This window comes from Cupressus sempervirens, chromosome 8 (assembly GCF_028749045.1).
Source record: "Cupressus sempervirens isolate cs-2001-9-10 chromosome 8, ASM2874904v1, whole genome shotgun sequence".
Classification (NCBI taxonomy): domain Eukaryota; kingdom Viridiplantae; phylum Streptophyta; class Pinopsida; order Cupressales; family Cupressaceae; genus Cupressus; species Cupressus sempervirens.
In genome coordinates this window covers 12,380,198-12,394,921 of record NC_143125.1, presented here as the reverse complement: position 1 = coordinate 12,394,921, position 14,724 = coordinate 12,380,198, and the positions used below count along the sequence as shown (strand labels likewise).

The following is a 14,724-nucleotide window of genomic DNA, read 5'->3' as shown; positions in this document are numbered from 1 at the left end:
GGCTGAACATAATGAAGCTTTTGAGGGACTGAAAACAAGGTTGGCCACGGCTCCGATTTTGGCCTATCCGAATTGGGACAAAGAATTTCATGTTCATGTAGATGCATCAATTATGCCATCGGAGCAACATTGGCGCAGACTGGTGACCATGGATTGGACCATCCAATATATTTTGCAAGTAGATTGTTATCGGAAGCGGAGAAAAACTATAGTGCAACGGAGTGAGAAACATTAGGGATGGTATATGCAGTGCAGAAGTTCAAACACTACTTGTTGGCCATGCCATTCGTATTCTACGTAGATCATCAGGCACTGCTATACTTGGTAAATAAGTCGATTATTCAAGGAAGAATAAGTCGATGGTTGCTATTATTACAGGAGTTCGCATTTAAGATCGTGGCATGGCGAGGAAGTACCTGACTAATGGGTGGAGGCACGTGCATTACCAAATAACTCGGCAGTAAGCACAACAAGGTTTATTTATGAGCAGATTATTACCAGGTATGAGATTCCACTACAGTTGACAAGTGATCGAGGAGGACACTTTGTTAACCATGTTATCTGACTGCTTACTACTGAATTTAAGATCTATCATTCATTGTCAAGCCCATACTATCCAAGAGCCAACGGATAAGCAGAAGCAACGAAAAAAATCCTAGTTGGAGTGATTTATAAATCTTGTGCAATTGATGTAGAAGATTGGGAAGTAAAGTTGCCATTAGCCCTATGGGCGTACCGTACTTCATATAAAGTAACTATAGGACATACCCCGTTTCAGCTGATGTATGGACAGGAGGCAGTGGTCCCGACAGAATTCATAGTACCCAATTTGAGGATAGCAATTGAGAACAAGTTGGGCAATATGGAAAGCTTAAGGGAGAGATTGTACAATTTGAACAAACTCAATGAGTGACAGTTGCAGGCACAGTGGGCTATCGAAGTCACACAAAAATGACGGAAGGCATGGCATAATAAGCACTTAAAATTAAACAACTTTCAACCAGGCTAGTTAGTATTGAAATATAATGGACGAAATGAAATCAAACCTAGAAAGTTTAAAATTAAATGGGTCAAACCATACAAGATATGGGAAGTTGGCTATAATAGAGTAATTAAGTTATGGACACTGGATGGAAAAGTACTTGATGAGGTAAATGGATCGAAGTTAAAAATATACTATGAAAGAAATGGTCCCTTGCCGGCAAATAGCTGAGAAAAGAAAAGAAAAAACGTCTGTAAATAATGTATATATGTATGATAAGTAATAAAATATTGAAGTTGAACATAGTTTTAAAGTGCCAAGTAATAAACTATAGTTTTAAAGTGTGAAGTAATAAAGGAGTAGGAAGCAAATTTGTTAATATGACGTGAATTTGAGATATTAAAAATGATGGAAAACACAACCTACTGTACGACCTACTATACGGCCTTAAAGGGATATAATATGCAAACAATATTTAAAAAACAACCATTATTGGAAGAAGTGAAAAGACCGTACGGCCTTGCAGATGCAGTTAAGCTACCTAAGAGCACAGAAAGAAAGCAATGAAAGTACAGCCTACCGTACGGCCTGAGGTCGAAGGTGTACACCACAGATCTATTGAAGCCATCGTACATTAGAAAGATAGAGGAAGGAAGAGGAATTAAAGAATGTATGGCTAGGTAAAGACACATTCTAAAGGAAGTCACCATACACTAGAAAGATAGAAGGAATAGGTATAAAAGGCCATATGGCTAGAGCAGAGCCAAAAGGAATTGGAAGCCGTACGACCAGAGGAGTATAGGAGGAGGAATTGGGAGCCATACGGACAGAGGAAGAACATGACTAAAAGCAGAAAATTGTACGTTGGTGAAGAACAACAAGCAAACCGTATGACACTAAGAAAGTGGGATAAAAAAGAAAAAACAAAGATTGAATGGCGAGACAGGGAAAATGAAGCTGGAAATGGAACTGTACAGCCATCCAGAGCGAAACAGAGATTGATTATAAGGCTGCTAAGGACCGTATGGCCTCAGGGAAGCCAAATCTTAAAGTCTGGGCACCATACGGGAACTAAAGACAGGAACTGGAGACAGGAAGGCCGTGTGAGAGCAAGAAAAAGGAAGGTCGTATGGCGTACAACACCGTATGGTGTGTGAAAACCATAAATCTTGAGAGCCATACGGATCATTTAAAAACAAATACCGTATGTCAAAGTAGGAAAGCGAGGATATAGAAGGCGTACAGTGTAAGGAGTTAACTTCAAGATAAAAAGAAAACCATACAGTGCATTTGAAAAAGGAGAGAAGGAAGGAAAAAACGAGGCCATTCAACATATAGTGGAGAGGAAAAACTAGTTGTACGGCTAATCAGAGAGGAAGCCAAGCCAGCCGTACCATCACAGGAGGAGCCGATTCAGTGAAGAGATTATGTAGCCACACTTCACTAAGCTTGGGGAAGTCCTACAATACAGACGCTAAGGAATAGAGGAATTTGTAACAAGTTTTGTATAGAAAACAACTGCCCTAATGGTTTGTGATTTATTCACAAAATGACAAAGAAGTGACAGTTATGCAGTCAACTGGAAAGAGGGCTTGGAAAAAGAAACTAGATGAAGACGCCGCCATCAACAGGAATGTGAAAACATTGCCATCCGGAATTCGTGTAGCAGGAGGAACCAGTGCAAGTTCAAGTAAGAAGAAAGTAAAGCAACCAAAGCAGCTGAGAGACATTCCTACAGTACAAAGTATTACATTCGAAGGGTTAAATGGTGCAGAATGCAGGAAGTGGTAGCAGCAGACTCCAAACAACCACCAGCTGAAGGCTAATATCTGAAAAGCATAGGTAGAATGGGTAGTGCAAATGCCAATATTTTGCATCAGAGACTACGAAGGGTTTTTGCGCATAATGATAGAAACATATGACAGGTTCTCTCAAACTAGTACGTTTGAATATCTTGGTTGCAATTTAGTAATATCATTCAAACCGGCTGATTTTACATGGGTATTTGGGATACCTAGTCATGCCCAAGGCAGAAGAAAAATAGAGTAAGCCAAAAAAGATGAGCTGTGACGTGAAGTTGAAGTTGATACAGCTTGTGTGCGGAGACCTGTCCCAGGCGGAATAGGAGGCTCTTTCAGACTCGTCCAAGGGAAGAGGGTTAAAGAAATCTAATATCCAGGAGGGTCACTAGCATTGTTTGATGGACATAGTGAAAAGCCGCTTCACAGGTTCGAGTTGAGCTTCGAATATCACTTTCCCCCATGTAGCAATGATGAATGAAATTTTGCACGGTAGAGTATATGACTGGGCAACATTATTGGCCGAACGGATGTCGGAATTTATGAAATTGCAGCACAAAACGTTTTATATGCCACATTATGCTATTGGCTTATTCCTAGAAGTAACGACGTGGATGATTTCGAATGATGCATTGGAGGCCAAACTGAGACCGCTCATGCCTTGTAAACCACCTATTATGCAATGGAGGCATTTGGATACACTCGGTAATAAAACCATCGGATAGAAACGACCGAGGCTAGACGGTGGGAATACAGATAGTGTTCGAGAGGAGACATCTTCAAAGGAGAGTGGGACCGAGGGAGAAGAGGAAGAGGATGAGGAGGTAGAGGTGATCACTACTACACCATTGAGATTTCCACGGCCTGTACTTTCGGCTACGACACACTTGGTTCCTGTGCGGTTACATGGCATTCCAAGATTTGGTCAGTTTAAGTAACCGGTGGTGATGACACCAGTTTTAGCTACGATGCAGCCCACCATAGAGACATGAGCTGTTTAGGAGGCAACAACCGAGGCAAATCTGTCACCAACGGAGATAGCAGCTCTGGAGGTACGATGGATCCGGCTCGTGAGACTCTACCAGATACAGGAGATGAGACCTTGGTACCTAATGCAGATATGGACTTAGAGACAAGAGTAATGGAGGTACCGACAGGTGAGGAGTTGGGGGCATTGGGTGTTCGACTAGATGTAGTGGGTTTTGATGCAGTGGTTACGGTAGATATGACACTACTGGCATCATCCGAGTGAGACAGAGAGAGTTGAACCTAGAAGCTGAGTGCTTACCTGAGTACACAGTTCCAACAAACCCCGACACCTCAAGTGACATACCTGCCAACACCCATGCGGGAAGCAGTTCTGGAGAACCCATTACAGGAGGTTGGGCAGACACAAGCTGAGGGAGTACCGCATAGTGTTGTTGAGCGTATGGCAGAAGCAGTAGAGACGACTATGGGTGTGCAGTAGGAACATCTAGTAGCGCAGGAGACAGGGATGAGAGAGGCATTTCTTGCTGATGTAGCAGCTCTAGCGTCTCTAGCATCTCAGGCTCGCCAGGTGTTAGCTTTAACAGAGACTCAAGCATTGGACTTAGTGGTTAAGGAGCTGAAGAGGGTTATATCTTTTATGAGATCGAGATGCTCAGCTGCCTTTACTATCTACTTTGAGGAGTGGGGATGGCCGGATGTGGAGACTATAGAGATGCGACAGGATTGGGCCACGACGAGAGATCCCAATATGGAGAGCCGAGTAAAAGCTTTGATTCATGAGGTAGTGAAGATATACAGAGAGGCGTATTACACTCTTCGAAGGAGTCAGGCTGATCAGGTAGCAGCTGAGAGAGCTTGAGAGGAGTCAGCTGCCAGGTTAGCTTCAGAAAGGGCACCCTGGGAATCTGAGAGGGCAGCCTGGGATTCCAAGAGGGAAGCCCTGTTGAACAGACAAAGTCAGCTATAGAGGTGGGCAACAGAAAAGGTACAGTTAGTAGCAAAAAAGGAACAAGTGGTAGCAGGAAAAGAGAAAGAGTTGGGAGAAATCGCAGAGATGATGCAATCAGCCCTAGAGCATCAGATTGAAGCAAAAGCAAAACTGAAGATTAGGAAAGAGCAAGTCTACAAGCTATGGGCAGAGCTAAACGAGTTGAGGGCGCGGACGACTACTACGCTAGGGACGCATCCCTCTGTTTAGTATTTTTCCATTGATGTATTTTTTTTACTTTGAGTTTTGTTGTATTGTCATCCAGAGACGACTTTTCTTTTGGAGGGGGGTCATGTTGTCGATAAAATGTATAGTGTAGCCAACAGGTAGAATAGTATCTGAACGAGCACGTAACGCTTGAGTCACCCCTTCGAAAAGGTATATGTACATTGTCTAAGATGGACTTTGAAATCATCATTGTAATCATTGTATTCAGATTGTAAGCATTGAGTGCATATATGAATAAAGTATCTGTTCTGTGTTGTATCGTGCTATACTACATGTGTTAAGTTTCTTTACCCTATACGGTAAACATCCGTAATGTCCCCGATTTTGGCAGGTCAATACAGTGGATCGAGTTAGCTCATCATAGTGACCCTCGTGAGCTGACAAAGTGTTTTGGGGGGTCTCAATTGTGGACTTACTATTTTTAGTAAGTCTTTTTTTGGAAATTGCTATTTTTGGCAGTGTAGTGGGTGGCTTCAACAATTGGTCATCACCTGCAGTTAATAAAGTAATAAATTGTATGAGTTCTTATTTATTTATTAATCATTGAGTTGCATTATTATAATAATGTTTATATTATTATAATAATGACTTTAAGAGATATTTCTTAAAAAACAAGTTGGAAAGTTTCTAGTGTTGAGTTTTTTTGGAAACTTCCACAATTTCTAAAGTGGAGTTTTAGGGAAACTTTGGGCCAACAAAAGCTTATAAATAAAAGCTCATTTCATTGGGAAAAACACGCTTGGACCTTTAATTAACTACTTTAATTAATTAATATGGGGCCCAAGTTAATATTTGTATTTGTGGTTCCAATTGATTTAATATATATCTCGAACCTATTTTTATTTTAGTTTCCATTGGTAAGTGTTGCCATCGGCTATCCTTCTACATCCTCGGAAAGGTTTTTCCCGACGGGTATTTAAGCACGGCTTGTAGGTAGTCGTAGGTATATGATTTGGATTATTTCTTTTGTATTGTGAATTCTCATTGGGATTCTCTATTGTTCACCATTTTGGAAGTGAAAGATCTTCCCTACTTAGCTTGTTCGGTTTCAGTGGGATTCAACCCTTACCCTATTCCGTTGCATGTAATACTTCACTTGGATCTGGCAAATCGGAGGACCATCTTATTGCAAATATTAATTGAAGGATATTTGTGTTCAATCTTCATTCTTGTTTGGTTTATTGATGAATTCGAATCTATAAATTTTTGGTTGCATGACTAAGCATTCCTCCTCTATCTGTACACCATCCGCTACCCTTGGTTTGGCACAACACGTAGTGCATCTATCTGTGCTGCAGCATTACCATACCGTACGACCACCTTTTTTTGTACTGCAACATCACCATACCCGTATGGCTCTCCAGGCTACCATACGACCATATTTGTTTGTACTGCAACATCACCATACCCGTATGGCTCTCCAAGCTACCATATGACCAATCAACACCACCCTTTGTACTCCATTCCAAGCTACCATATGACCCACCCCAAATAGTCTGTACATCACTGTTCACTCCATTCAGCTATACTGTACAACCAACGGGTAGCTGGACATCAGGCACATGAGACCAACAGGTACCTGACTATCAGGCACACAGGACCAACGGGTAACTGCCCATCAGGCATACAAGACCAACGGGTAACTAGCCATCAGGCACACGGGACAAACGGATAACTGGCCATCAGGCACACGAAACCAATAGGTAGTTGGCCATCAGGCACACGAGACCAACGAGTAGCTGGCCATCAGGCACATAGGACCAACGGGTAACTACTATCAAGCACACAAGACGAATGGATCATCACAGTTCATCGAGAAAGTTTGGCTAGACACAATATTACACTAAACAATACTAGGATCAAATCACTAGTATGGACTAAGCTAATTGGGCATTAAATAATCTGCAAGGGCTAAATGAAAAAGAAAAAAATATTGAAAATCATGAATATCAAATTCCCTTAGAAGGTGGTGATATCAAACATGCAGTGACTAATAGTACAATCATCATACAAAGGATAGGCATGTCTCGGTGAGAACAAGTATAAATGGGAACATTAAATCAGTATAAGAGTGGGGAGATCATTATTGAATATTTCATACGGTAAAAAAAAAAAAACAAATTTGAAGTTTCATAAGGAGTCTAATAACCACAAAGATATCGATGTTGAAGAAGCCCAAAGGCGAGGACCCACTATTGATATCAAATAGAAGAAATTGAGGTAAATTTGACCTAGCAGGATATAAGAGGTAAGGTTAAGAATTTATTTCATTTTTATGAATTTATGGTAAAATCCACATTGAAGGATATAAGAGGTAAGTTTATGAATTTATTTTATAGATACTTTTTAATATATAAATATAATTGATTCATTTATACATATAGATGTAAATGTTTATATATATATATATGGTGAATTATATATGTATATAAAGTAAATATATTTTCTAAACAATTTCTTATGAATATAGGTGATTATAGATTGGGAAATCGGTCACCATAGAAAATAATGTGTTAAAATATAGATTAAAGATATATACTTAGAAGACTGAATATATATATGTGCACATATGTTCACAGTATATATTTAAATTAGATTTTTTATCTATATTTTATTGGAATGGTTTTTATTTTATTTAAATATTATATTAGTCTTATTATTTCAATATGCACTACAAGAGCTATTTTTCTCGAGAATGTTTTTAAAAGAAAAGGAGGGAGATTGTGATTTAGAGGGAGCTTGACATTTCATTATAAGGCAACCTTGAAAGAGAGGGAGCAATTAGGGGATATGATTCAGTCAACCTTAGGTGATCTTTGATCATAATGATTCAGAGGGAGTAAACCACGTTGAGATGGATTCTTCAGCGATCAATAAGTTATAGCAAACAAGAGCATTGTGACTCATTTATATGCCTCATGACTATATGATTTTAATGGGCCTGCCCCCTATGTACATCATGAGGAAGTGATGACTTCCAAATGATGTCACTTGTATTTTGCAGAAGTTATTGAAAGGCGACAATCTTACAATAACTTAATTTTCTATTATGATGGATATCTTACGATGTCTATGCAGATCATGATAGATTATACCATGCATGGTGGATGTTTATATGGTAAGCATTATGAGAATGTGTATACACATACCTTATAAACATTTTTTTGAGTATATGGTGAATATTATTGATATTTTGGAAGGCTATTACACAGAGTACTTGGTGAATATCATGTGTCTTGATGTTCTAGAAGGCCTTATTCATAGAGTACTTGGTAAATATCACGTGTCTTGATGTTCTACAAGGCCTTATTCATAGAGTACTTGGTGAATATCACACGTCTTGATGTTCTAGGAGACCATTCCTCAAAGAGTATTTGGTGAATATTATATGTTGATATTTTGTAGACCAATACTCATATGTGATATCAAAATGGTGAATATCATATGTTGATTTGCAAACCATTACCTTATTGAGTAAATGGTGAGTATCAAGTGTTGATTTCTAAAGACCATTACTCAAAGTATTCGGTGAATATCATATGCTCTGAAGGCAATACCCATATTATCAAACGAGATATCAAAATGGCAGATATCTTTGGATCAAAGATATCCTTAAATGTTTCTCATTCCTACTATTCCCAATGGTGTAATATCTGTCTTGTGTTTATCCTCCCTAGCCAAGAGGGAGTGTTGATATTTGATAGTTTATGTTGGATAAAGTTATATATAATTATATATGAGATATAATTTATATATATGTGCTCATTATATTTAAGATATATGTTTATTGTTATATGAGAAATATTAATATAATAATGATATATGTACATATGTGTGTGTGTGTGAGAGAGAGACAGATTAAATTTGTTATTATATTTATTATAAGATTAACAAATAGACATGTCCCATGAAGGGACATGTCTCTTATGGCTTATTCTCAATGTAAATAATATATCGTTGTCATTTGGAAAACACATACCACATACATGGCAGTGCTTAGTACATTTGTAGCGATCCTCTGAAATTCAACATGTAATACGATTTGTATGTTCTTATGACATATAATCCAATAATTTCTCTCCTTACTTAGAACGGGTCAAAGTTGGTTGAGTTGCTCCCACTTTTTCCTCCTATTTCTCAACTCCTTCGCCTATATAAAGGAGTGCTCTCTCATTGTTAAAATCATCTTTTACTGTATGCAAGAGAGCTCTAAAGAAATTGTGCAAGCATAACTTTGATTGTGTAGTACTATTTTGAAAGAAAAGTGAATACAAATAAACAACTGAAGTTGAACTTTGATTGAGTACAATTGTGACTAGTGCAAGTTAGAAGCTTTGATTGTGATTTGCATTTGTTATCTTTGATTTATGTGTTTTTTAGTTCTTGATAAGTATAAAGAGTTAGGAAGCAATCGGGACCGAAGCTTAGACTAGGGGTGGTTGTGGAGATATATAGACTAGGATCTTTGACTCTAGCTTGTATCTCTTTCTTAATTCAAAAAACTAATTAGAATTCTTTGTGCCCCAATAGTAAACTTTATTCTTATAACATAGATTAAGACCGAACTTAGAGCCAAATTGGTACACTTTCAGCTAGCCTTTGAGTTAGTGTTGGTTTATCAGTATCACCGTTCACAACTTTAGATAGAAGTGTAGTTTGAGATTTCATCTTGCCCATTACTCGCTCCACGAGTAAGTGAATTCTTTTCTAAAAGTTTAGAGAAAAGAACATTGGAATACCCTTTCAAAATCTCTCAACTTCTTTCTTACCTTGAGTTGATCGAAGGAATGGTGAGAAGGGGGAGTCTTCCCTATAAGATAGGACAGACTTTGTCTCACACACTGTGGCTGGTTGACCTATTTTGTGATTGGATTTTAGCCAAAACTATTGGTTGCACAATATCAACCCAACACTCTGTAAATTTTTATAAGGCAAAAAACTTATGGGAAGCCAATAGAAAAAAATTGAAGGGTTAAAAAAGGTATGAAAACCCATAAAAAAATTAAGGAAAAAATTATGATGAAACGCAAAAAAAATTTGTAGGGCAAAAATTATGATAACCCATTAGAGAAACCTTCATGCAGCAAAACACAAGACTTTGCATGGTAAACATATACAAGCAACATGCAACTAACATAATGCACGAACATGCAACTCACGTGTAAGTACATGCAACCTTGAAAAATTAGAGATCTTTGCTCAGACCAAGAAATTGCGCAATCAAAACCCTTGATAAGGCTTGCGATTTTCAGCAAAAAACCTTCTAAAATAAACTGCAAAGTTTCCATTAAATACTTCCAACAACTTTTATTTTTAAAAATTGAAATAAAAAAGTCAAATCATGAGGCTCAAATTTTTCTTTTATTTTTTTGTCAAATTTTTTGAAATCTCATCAACCCGTGCTAATACCATGTTATGATAAATCAATGTTATATATTGTTGATGTTTCTCAAATCTGCTGCAAATGTAATGGCATTGCCTATTGAGTTATATGTTTTCCATATGCAACATCCTCTCATGTATATTGAACATAGGTTATTGAATAGACATGTCAAATCAATAATCAAATAATTAATTTATATAAACTTAATTATTCTTATATATAAATATATATATATATATATTTCTCACATATAATAAGTTTATATACATAGAATTATATCTCATATATAATTACATGTATATCCATAGGGTTATCTGACAGAAGCTACCAAACATTAACACTCCCTCTTAGCAAGGGAGGATAAACACAAGACAAATATTACACCAATGGTAATATTAGGAATTTAAGGATATTTCAGAAGTTTTCCACAATTTAATATCGCATACGATATCAAGAGTATTGATCTCCAAAATATCAACATATGATATTTATCAATTACTCAAACTCGGGTAGATATCACATTTGATATCAAGAGTCTTGATCTCCCAGAATATCAACATCTGATATTCATCAAGTACTCAAAAATAAGGTTTGATATCACATTTGATATCAAGAGTATTGGCCTCCTAGAATAATAATGATATTCACCACTTACTCAAAATGTTTAGATATCATATTTGATATCAAGAGTATTGGCCTCCTAGAATATCAAAGATATTCACCACTCACTCAAAATGTTTAAATATCACATTTGATATCAAGAGTATTGGCCTCCCAGAATATCAATGATATTCACCAAGTACTCTAAGAGTAATGGCCTCCCAAAATGTTGAGATACAAGACATTCACCATTTACTCAATTTATTAGATCTCATAATACAAGTTGATTGTAAGATCGTCACCTTACAACAACTTCTCCCAAATACAAGTGATGATCATTTGGAAGTCGTCACTTCCTCATGATATACACAAGGGATAGGCCCATACAAGTGTCACATGGTCATAGTCCTGTTGATTGTGACAACTATTTAAACATTAAAAAACATCTTAGTAGAGTCTACTCCCTCTTAATCAATAAGATCGGGTTCACTGAAGGTTTAACCAAATAGCATTCTCACTCTTCTCCCTCTGAATCTTAATCTCCCTCTTTTTTCTGCAATAACATTCTCAGAGGAAAAGATCAAGGCAAATAGCTCTTGTAAATAAAATTTATTTTGAACATATATGCATATATTCAAACTTCTATATAAATATTAAATTGATATTTTAAACATATTATTTCATTATTAATGACACATATAATCTAAAGTGACCAAAAATTTTTAATACATATTAAACAAACATCTTTGTTAATAGAGAATTTATCATACATACCTTACAAAGGGTCTACAATACCCTTATGATATTAAAAAAATAGGAGCAATTTGAAAACAATAATCTTTCATTCTATCATTCTATTTGATATCAATATTGTAATAAAAATAATAATAAATATTATTTCTTTTCTTACAACAATATAATTAGTCTATCGTTTAAAATGATATTCTTTTTGCATCATTATATAATGATTTTCACTTTATTTTATATTCTTAACAAAAAGAATATCATATTAATTAATTATAAACAATAATATGTTTCTACATATCTTCATGATGCGCTCATCTTACCTTTTATGGTGATCAATGAGATGTCTTTTCTATTTTAATTTTCCTACTCACTCTATTGTATCCCAACTCATCATGTGTTCAACATCATTAATTCTTCATTATTGCCATAAGGAGGCATTTGTTGATATTAGAGAAATGCACTAGCTCAAAATACATGAGCTAAATGCATTTCAAATAGTCATCCAAGTTATGCTATGAAGTAATTACTCTGATCTCCTTTTGTTTAACAAATGACTAGAGCTCGGACAACTTTCCTTTGAAATATTTGGATTTATTGAGAATATCAGAATGGAGATAAATTGGATTTCTTTCGTATTCCTCATCGTTTGGGCCTGTCAACTAGAGTTTGACATCTGCAGTGGTTTTATCTCCAAATCGTATCAGAGACCATATACAAGCAAAAGAAGAGTGGGATCATCCAGTGGAACCACGGGGCTTGATTCTCAAAATGTATGACCTTTACACTCGAAAAACTATATGAATTCCTCTTGCACCCAATTTGCCGGCCATTGGATGCCATTTCCGGTTTCTTTTTGAGAGCTCGACATGGGTGCAAAGGATTATTGCTAATCCAAGCCCCAACAAAATATATTAAGTTAGCTCTACAATTTATTAGTTAGAATACTAACCCTGCAAATTATGCTTTCAAACACTAAACTATTTTCCAAATCTCTGGCACTCAAAATTTCATTTCAAAATATTGTCATGGTAAATTATTTCCCCTACCTAAAACTGGATGTTTTCCTGTAACTCTAACCCTAGAAAATTTTACATCTTCAAGCCTCGTGAAGGTGGTCTAAGTTTGGACATTTATTTCATAACAGATTGAATGAAGAGAGAATATAAATTTGGTACATTTGAACCTACTCAGATACCATGTTGGTGTTTCTCGGATCTGCTGCAAATATAATGGCATTGCCTATGGAGGTATATGTTTTCCATATGATTTCTCACATATAATAAGTTTATATACATAGAATTATATCTCATATATAATTACATGTATATCCATAGGGTTATCCGACAGAAGCTACCAAACATTAACAGATATAACAGGAGGGATGGGAGCTCTTTATATAGATTAACAAAGATGATGTTTCTATATTGAAGAATCTTGAACTAAAGACAAGAATATAAACTGCCTAATAAACTAAAGAATAACTAAGATGATCACTAAAGAAACATTACAATATTCTAATAGTTTCTTCATAAAAAAGAAAAATATGGTTTGGTTTTACTAAGTCGGTAATAGTTTCTTACATTGTCAAAAGTAGATTAGATCCATAAATCTATAATTTTGCATTTTAGTTTTTCTCTTAAAAAAGCGTTCTTAGGATTAGTTGGAGAGCCTTATTTCAAGATTATTTGTTGTTTTAAGGGGAAAGAGTTGATAAATTCTAAGAATGATTGTATAAGTCCCTTTTTTAAAACAATAAATCACGTCATTCATTGAGTGTATCCATTATTTAATTGCATGTTCGCATTGTAAACCTTGAGGTTGCCTTAATTGATCACATTGTTTAGCATTTGAGGTTTCCTTGTTCAAGAGAGGATTGAATACTTGGTATTTTGTCTTTGGTTGGAAAGTGTCACAAAAGACACATCAAAAGAGTGTGATGAAGGATTTTAGGGTGAAGAAGTGTGCAAGGTATATCAATAACATAGTGATTTCTAAGACGTGTACAGTATATACAAAATGTTCTATGTAACACAATATGAAACTTGGCAAAAGTGATGGGAAATCACTTAAAACAGATCCTAGCCTTGAAAATTCCAAAAGGATAGACTGGGATGTATGCAGATTTCTTCTCCCCTTCACAAATTGAGATGCTATAAGACTGTATGGAGGGAATGAAGTATGTAATGAATGAACTGCTGCAATAAGTTTTATGTTCATATAAAGGGATTTGTCCCCATGGCAGCACCTACCTATTGAAAGTAATAATATACAAAACTTATATATTATATTTTCTTTTTTGTAAAGACATCCCAAACATATTACAGGTTGTCTCAAAAAATGTATTTTACTAGCATATTGTACTTGAATATCCATACTCATACCTGTACCTAATTCAACAACTCAATCTTTTGGAGAGTTGTGTCATAGGGGATGGAAGCTACCCTTAGGATGGTTGAGATATATCTAGGAAACCTTTAGTCATCCCAGACATCCCTAGCCATTCCTATCTATCCATTATTAGTTAGCTATCTCCACAACCTAGAAAATTTCAGTGAATGAGAAGATTTTTCTAGAGATAACACAGTGTTTTAGTTACATTACTCTACCAAGAGTCCATGATGTGATGAACAACTTTTTGCGACTAACACTCCACATTTTCCAAATCTACACTACAACAAAGTATACACATTTCAAAGCAGAAATACATGCATTGACAAGGACTTTTTCATAGAACTATATGCAAAAGAAAATACCCTCTTTTTAGCTCAAATTCTTAACCCCAACAAATCCTTGTCTAAAAGTGTGTGTGTTGTTTTTGGTTAGTTGGGTGCATGACTGCAACAAAGATCAGTAAAGGTCCAGAGATGAAGTGCAAGGAACAAGTCTTCACAGCAGTCTTTAATACTTATAAAGAATCTTTAAAACATCAGCTAAGTGAAGTGATGTAAAAGTTAAAAAATAATTTAAAAGAAAAAATTATATATATATAGAAGTTACTTATTTATGA

The 14,724-nt window shown here is 36.0% G+C and overlaps 1 pseudogene across 1 annotated transcript in view; it reads right to left on the bottom strand.

Moving 5' to 3' along the window:
- Positions 1-14,724, bottom strand: part of LOC149541328 (tyrosine decarboxylase 2-like) — a 222,713-nt pseudogene that overhangs the window by 45,171 nt on the left and 162,818 nt on the right. The gene's annotated exons all lie outside the window — the stretch shown is intronic.